Here is a 7,348-nt window from a genome sequence, read left to right as displayed (position 1 = left end):
ATGAACTGTAAGCAGAGAGGGCACATGAGAGGTTGAACATTCCTGTTCCCTGAGCCAATACTCAGCTGGAGAGTGCACACACACACACACACACGCACGCACGCACGCACGCACGCGCGCTCGCACATGCACATGCACCCATGCACACAAACACACAGACAAACCACCCCCCAAGCCCGTCCCCCCACAGTGTTGAGTCAGAGCAGGCTTTGACAGAGAGAGAAACATGGCTCTCTTATGTTCAGTGGCCTGTCTGCACAATAACAGATAACAGGAAGGTGGACAGAGTGCAGAGAGATGTGGGGTCCCACCAACAGCTCACTTGCTCTCTCACACACACACACGCACGCACGCACGCACACACACACACACACACACACACACACACACACACACACACACACACACACACACACAGGCAAAGAGGGAGGGGTGAAGAGAGGAAGGGGGAGAGAGAGAGAGAGAGAGAGAGAGAGAGAGAGAGAGAGAGAGAGAGAGAGAGAGACCCTATATTGGCACCCCCAGCAAGGCTGAGATGTGAGGAGAGATATGGGGCAATGTAGAGGCCATGCACTGACATCATACCTTTAAAATCCGAAGGCGCGGTCATGACGTCACCCCTATAAAAGCAGCACAGAGAAGAGGAGAAAGGAACACACACCCCCATTCCCCCCTTTGATACTTTACCAATTAAGGCTCTCGCGGTAGGACCGAGTGAGAGGGTTTAGATAGAAAAGAGAAAAAGAGAGGAGAGAACTCCCTCTTTCTTTTCCACCATACAACCATAAGCATTCCCCACGGGACTGCTGCTGCTGCTGCGCACGGGGAGGGAGGTCCGCAACCACACACACTCTGCGAACGTTGCGCGCACTGAGCGCACAGGAGACAGGCGTACTACGGGCAACACGCACACAGACCGGGATAGCGACACACCAGCTTCTTACAGAGAGCGTTACACGATACACACGTAAGTGTTACAGTTACCTTTTCATCCCTATTATAATGAATGTCGCGGTGTCCGCGTCGTTGTCTTGGTTCAACGGTAGTTGGCCACTATTGAGATAACGGGTAGGTAGGTGATGCCAGCATGTGAGCCAAACGCGCCGTGTTATGCGCTCGCCCATATTAAACACTTGCCATTGATTGGATTCGGTAAACCTGTTGGTCTTTTGGCTACCATTCTGTTTGAAGTGCCATCTTGGAGCGATGTGGAACACAGTCACATTGGACGGCACTGTTTATATGGGAATGGATATAGACCAGTCAGTGGTTCCAAAACCTTTTAGCTCGAGACCCAAAAGAGAAATTAGACGTTTGCCCGGGAGTCCGGGACCCTAACGAGAGAAAATAGCAAATCTGCAAGCACACAACACGTTGCTTTGCGCCTAGTTGCGAGCTTGCAGATCTGCTATTTTCACTACTTCTTAAACTTTTTAATTTATTTATTAATGGAAATGATTAGATTTTTTTTTGTTTTGTTTTTATGAAATACTTTTGACACATGTTGAAATTGTTTTTAATAGATGAAAGGTTGTGATTTTTTTTGTTTAAACTTGTTTAAATCTTTCGAAATATATATATTTTGTTTTAAATGTAGCAAACGGAAAAAGGGAGATATTTACTCGCGACCCATACAAATGTGCCCGCTACCCAAAGATGGGTCCCGACCCACTGCTTGGGAACCACTGATATAGACGATAGAGTTCATTCCCTCACCGGGTGGGCTGCTTCTGTGGAGCGCCACACCTCTCCCACTCCACTAACTTTTACAGCGACGGTTGTACGTCTCTTTACGTTTTGGCTGGTGTTGGAAGTTTCATGGCAGATGATATAGAGGAGGCTGGACTGGGACCATCTTGTTTAACAGCTGGACAGCACGACAGAACAGCTTATCATCCATCCATGAAAAGATCCCACTGCATCTAACACGCAGTGGCGGTCGTCGTACGTGCGACGTTTGTCTATGGGCTGTCATTGTCACTCCTGTCACGAACGAACATGAGTGAACTTACGCGTCACACACATAGAGAGAGAACGAGAGCAGACCGAACTTCACCGAAGCATCTCCTTCCCCCGGTATTATAATGAGGGGTTCCACACCAAATATGGTAAAACATTGACACTGTCCCGCTGCTCCAATGCTTTACCGTTACCGGGGGCCTGCCTGGTGGCTGCGTGCGCCCCCCGCCGCCGAGAACGGGTCTCACACCCCCAGATGCATTACACCAGTGGGTCTCAACCTTTTCATATCAAGGTCCATTATTTATTCGGCATTTTGAGTCACGGACCACCATTTGATGAGATTTAGCTCAGACCCAATACTTAGAATATTTTGTTATCGTTGGATACGATTTTGTCCCCAATTCCATGCTGTATTGATGTTGGTACCATAGGAGAGATAACAGGCAAACGTTGATCAAAATAACAATAATTTAATAAATGAATGCAGATGTTTAACAATAATGTAACTCTTGAGTTAAAGATATATAAGGGTCCATTTGGTTACCAACTCTCCATCATTTAGCTGGGGACCACCTGGAACCCCCTCAAGGACCACTGGTGGTCCCCGGACCACTGGTTGATAACCGCTGCATTAGAGGCACCCACAGGAGAGCACATGCACTTCTCACGTCTTAACATGAGTTATGTTTGTTTGGGATGCACTCTGGAAAAAAACATGTACTAACCCGAAGCTCCTCGCTTGTTAAACGATAGCAGCTTAATTTAGTTTTATCCTTGAATGATAAATGTAATTCCATTAGTTATATGGGATTGTTGTGCATAGGCTAGATAGTAAGATATCCTCTATAGGCTACTGTCTGTACTTAACACTTATCACAACATTGATGGAATCATGTTATATGGTCATATGACTGGACCAGTGACCATGGTCACATTAATCTGGTTGTTTATGGCTCTATATCAACAGTAGCCTACACTGTCTTGATTTACAGGCTTAAGCTGTCTCCACTATAGGGACTGTGCACTGCAAAACCTTGAGTGTTTATTTAACTCTGAGAGTGTAAAAACAGACCAGAATGGACCCTTTTTGTACATTTTTACACTCAGATTTAAAACAACACTCAAGATTTTGCGGTGTGTGTGAACAAAGAGTGGAAAGAGGACATGGGACAGCTGAATGAAAGACAACTGGGCTTTGTTGTGGAGAAGTTAAGACCAAACCAATGGAATGTGTCATTTCATTTTCATTCCCAAGTGAACAGACCGTGCGCCAAAGGTTTCCAAACCTTTATTTTAGAAGGCGACTTCAGCCATAAAAGTCTTGTGAACTCAAAAGTTTAAAACATGAATATGTTTTTTTTCTCCATATTTGTATATTTGGTTTCTGATGTAAGGAATATCCATGAGGGGGAGATTGTTATTATTCATTTCAAATGTAGGTCTTCCCATGATGCAGTAATAGTGTTCTACTAATGTTTCCAATAAAGAAACCTTATGAACAATATGACAACAGATACATGAAGCAATGAAGCATGATGGAAATGTTTATGTTGCCCTTATCTGACATACCTGACCTACTTTTGAGAAACAGCAACCAAGTGCCACCTAAATACACACATGCACACCATAGACTGTATAAATGAGAGATGCACACACACATCTCTCTCTCTCTCTCTCTCTCTCTCTCTCTCTCTCTCTCTCTCTCTCTCTCTCTCTCTCTCTCTCTCTCTCTCTCTCTCTCTCTCTCTCTCTCTCTCTCTCTCTCTCTCTCTGTCTCTCTCGATGGAAGAGCAAAACCACAATTTGCTGTAATCTGCGCGCCTCATTTTATTCACCACCACATAGATGTGTGTTTTGTGTGTATGAGTGTGAGTGTGAGTGTCTTGTGGTTAGAGCATCGCTCATCAAACTTCCTCTATTGAGTTTTGCTGAGGCTGATTGGGTGTGGTGAACAATAGGCGTAGTTAGATTGCCATCTGAATCACTGGCTGGTCTGACAATAACACAATTTTGTGCGAGAGAGAAGAGGAAGAGATAATTGATCCATAATCATAATCTTGTATTTATAATAACATCCATAATTATGATTGGCGTTTCTTAATGTACATTATATTCTTCTTCTTAAAAAAAAAATCTTACTCAGCCTGAAAGCTATGATGATTGCACAACAACAGGACAGAACTTATTGCTCAGTGGTTTGCGGTTGGTTTCCCACAGCCAAACTAGTGCTAATGTCCAATACATCCTTTAGCTGTCGACCAAATTGTCCTCAGCTGTCAATTAGATGTTTTACTTGCTTATTGAATCATAGTTTTGAATCCAAGATCTTCATAACCAGTGGTTCTCAAATGTCTTAATGTCAAAGACACCCCGATTGATATTAAGAACACAGACCCCAATAAGAGAGGATTTTTGTTGTTAGATTAGATTTAGTACAGAATTCTACAACTGACTATACTATAGGTGGAGAGACAGCAGTGGAGAGACTGAAACCTATGATCTGAATAGGCACTGCCACTGGGGCGCAGCATTCTCTCTCTTCTAGCTGGTGAAATAATTGTGTCTTAATTTAGCTGGGGAACCACCTGGGTTCTTAATTATTCTGGGGACCCCCCCTGGACTTACATGTACTTCTCCCACATAAATAAAAACATCGGGGTGATATGAGAAGAATATAAGAAGAGGTGACAGTGTGAGAGGAGAGAGAGAAGGCAGATGTGGATCAAAAAGACTGAGGTGAGAACAGGAGTGGAAGAGGAACTCAAGGTCAATGCATGGTGCAAAATAGAGGTAAAGCAGAAAAGTGTAACAAGAGACAATAGAGGGAAGATAAACTGAGTGGAGAAAAGTGGAACAAGAGACAATAGAGGGAAATAAAACTGAGTGGAGAAAAGTGGAGCAACAAACACAACACAGAGCAATACCAAAAGTATCCACTAGAGGGAACTAAACGACAGGGCAGAGTGCTTAATCCAGTGTTCACTAGTGTTCAGGCATGAGTTATTCTCTCATGTCTCTATCCATCCCTTCCATTCTGTCTGTCTGTCTCATGTCCTGACATGTCATTCTTAAGGTAAATTCCAATCACCTAGTAGCGTGACAGAGCAGCAGACACAGGTGTGTGTGTGTGTGTGTGTGTGTGTGTGTGTGTGTGTGTGTGTGTGTGTGTGTGTGTGTGTGTGTGTGTGTGTGTGCGCGTCCGCATGTGTGCGTATATATTTGTGTCTGTGTGTGTGTGTGTGTGTGTGTGTGTGTGTGCGCGCGCATGCGTGCGTGCGTGTGTGTGTGTGCACATGCGCATCTGCATCTATCAGTACCTTTAGATAATGTCACTCTCTCGTCCTTCATCTCTTATATTATATTATATTATATCGTCCATGCATGCTCCTGTTTCCACTGTTTATCTGTCTTGCCTTCAGACTCCACCAAATGACTGTAGCCACCGTAGTGAGTGTTGTGAGGCAAGTTTGCAAGCAATGAAATTGTGGAAATGATGGAGACATGGTGGATTGTGCATCTAGGGAACACTGTTAAATTGTGAATAAACTGCTTAAATCCATTGTTCCATTGTTTTTAAATGGCCTGGTGAAAGCAAAAGCATGCTGGTGCATGCGTGTGTGTGTATTAGATTAATGGGGCTCTTTTATTGGGGGGGTCATTAAGGCTGGGGGTTATAGGGTTGCTATGGGGAGGGAGGGCATTCCTCAGATTCTCCCTCAATTCTCCAACCACACAGACACACGACACACAAAGACACACAGAGACACAGACACGCAGCCACACAAACACGCACGCACACACACACACACACACACACACACACACACACACACACACACACACACACACACACACACACACACACACACACACACACACACACACACACACACACACACACACACAGGGAAAACATTCTTAGATGGCTGCTGGCCACACTGTGGCTCCTGGCACCGAACTCCTTATTTAGTCAAAGCTAAACCATCGCATCTCTCTGTCTTTACAGCCACTGTTGTTCTGCTATAGCTAAACTCACAGTGAGACAGAAAGGGGTCTCCTAGATAGATCAAAACTGTTGAGGTCAAAATAAATCAGTGCGACGTGTTGGGAGCTCGCCTCGTAGATCTGCTATTTAAAAAAAAATCTTTACCAAATTATTTGGTGAACACAAATCTTGCATGGGGATCCCTGGCACAAAATATTTTCAGCGAGACCACTGTCAGACCACTGTCTTATTACACTTATTACACAGATCACTGTTATTCTGCTGTAGCTAAACTCACAGCGAGACAGAGGGGGGTCTCCTACAGATCAGCACTGTTGATGTCAAAAGAATTCACTATTCAGTTTGAGTGGCATACTGTATATCACTGTGTCCTGGTGACTTTTGAGGGTGAATGTGCATCCCACTCCTGCTTAATCTACCATCTTCACATCCTGAGTGCCACTCTTTACCCTGAGGGTGCAAAATGGACCAGTAAGGGTCTGCCGTGTTCCCTTTTACTCACCATCCTGTACACAGTAAAATCCACTGTGTTAATTTAACGCTGAGAATGCACAACACTTACAAATGGTATCTACAAATACTTTCTGCTCAATTAAATTCATTTAAATGAGCCAATATGGACAGCATCTTTGATGTGCCCCTCTCAACTGTAGACTTTTAAGGAAAAGATAAGGTAATCCAATCCATATGTTTACCTGACCCAACATTGTCCCTTGTGATATTTGGCTGCCCACTGGTGACGTGAGGCTGGTGATATGAGAGGGAGCTGTAGCCATTAAAGACATGATGCTCTGCCAAAAGTTTGTTATAGGGGTGCATAGTTGATGTATGAACTCAAGCTAGCTTTGCTTGGTTGGGCAATATAGCCGAGACACAGAAAGGAGGGGCCTGATGTCTAGACACACTCACATTTGTCAGGCGGACCAGCGTTATGTCCTATTTGAAGATAAGACTTCTCAAAGCATGATGTCACACATCACCATCCATGCTCAAATGCAGTCAGCAACATACACTGTAATATATACATGCACACAAACACACAGACATGTGCACAGTCGCACAAGCATTGCGGATACATACTGCGGGCGTGGGCATCTGTGCTCGTGACCAATAGATAATGAGAACCGCAGGCAATAATACACCCTGTCTGCATATGTCCCAGCTCATTTCATGCAGCACTGTTTGTCTATTTTTCAAACGCTAATATTTATTTAATTGTGGCCTGAGGCCCATGACCTCTGTCCTCCACAAGATCCGGACAAGAGCCTCCCGTGCAGAATTACAAGTGAAGCTAAGAACTCTGGGCCTTCTGACAGTGGTTCCTCCACCGAAAGTATCCAACCTTATATAGTATAGACTAGACTAGAGTATAGAGTAGAG

The 7,348-nt window shown here is 44.3% G+C and overlaps 1 protein-coding gene across 4 annotated transcripts in view; it reads left to right on the top strand.

Moving 5' to 3' along the window:
- The first annotated feature begins 730 nt into the window (after window positions 1-730).
- Window positions 731-7,348, top strand: part of flna (filamin A, alpha (actin binding protein 280)) — a 54,571-nt gene continuing 47,953 nt past the window's right edge. For 3 of the 4 annotated variants that reach the window (XM_084068814.1, XM_084068813.1, XM_084068811.1), the window contains exon 1: window positions 731-967. The gene's annotated coding sequence lies outside the window, so the exon portion shown is untranslated. The remainder of the gene's footprint in view (window positions 968-7,348) is intronic. The other variant, XM_084068812.1, reaches the window with a different exon arrangement.

The sequence above is a fragment of the Gymnoscopelus microlampas genome (genome assembly GCF_963454915.1).
Source record: "Gymnoscopelus microlampas genome assembly, chromosome: 10".
Lineage (NCBI taxonomy): Eukaryota > Metazoa > Chordata > Actinopteri > Myctophiformes > Myctophidae > Gymnoscopelus > Gymnoscopelus microlampas.
Note: the sequence above shows the minus strand (reverse complement) of the source record. Positions and strands in the feature narration are given on the sequence as shown.